The sequence below is a fragment of the Mandrillus leucophaeus genome, unplaced genomic scaffold, assembly GCF_000951045.1.
Source record: "Mandrillus leucophaeus isolate KB7577 unplaced genomic scaffold, Mleu.le_1.0 Scaffold7, whole genome shotgun sequence".
Lineage (NCBI taxonomy): Eukaryota > Metazoa > Chordata > Mammalia > Primates > Cercopithecidae > Mandrillus > Mandrillus leucophaeus.
Window position 1 is genome coordinate 7,753,599 of NW_012107585.1, and position 599 is coordinate 7,754,197.

The following is a 599-nucleotide window of genomic DNA, read 5'->3' on the forward strand; positions in this document are numbered from 1 at the left end:
ACCGGCTAATTTTTGTATTTTTAGTAGAGACAGGGTTTCACCGTGTTGGCCTGGCTGGTCTCGAACTTCTGGCCTCAAGTGATCCACCCGCCTCGGCCTCTCAAAGTGCTAGAATTACAGGTGTGAGCCACCGCGGCCTGCTATAGCCATTTTAGAACTGTCACAGGTTTCTGAGGCACCGGATTGTTCACCATTTGACAGAGAAGAAAACTCGGGCTCAGATACTCCCCTTTTGGAATTGTTTCGGGGGCTGCCTCGTCCGTCAAACTTAAAAAAAATAACAACAGCAGCATCCTGAGTTGAAGTTAAAAGAGCTGGGGTCTGGAGGCCTCTGGGCTCAGGGGCGCTGCCACTCAACCGCTGCGCCGCGCTGGGGACGCGCACGGGCAGCAAGTTCCCAGCTCTGTGGACGCCAGGTCTTAAACAAATCCTGTCGGTATTCAGTCACCCAGTGTTCCCATCAATACGATGAGAATAATGGGGACAATAGCCACCTAGTCCGGCAAAGTCAGGCGTGAGCTGCGAGGACTCGGTACCGCCCGGCAGGGGAAAGCAGGGCCTGGAGGCCGAGGAGCCCCACCCGCACCCACCACGTGGAG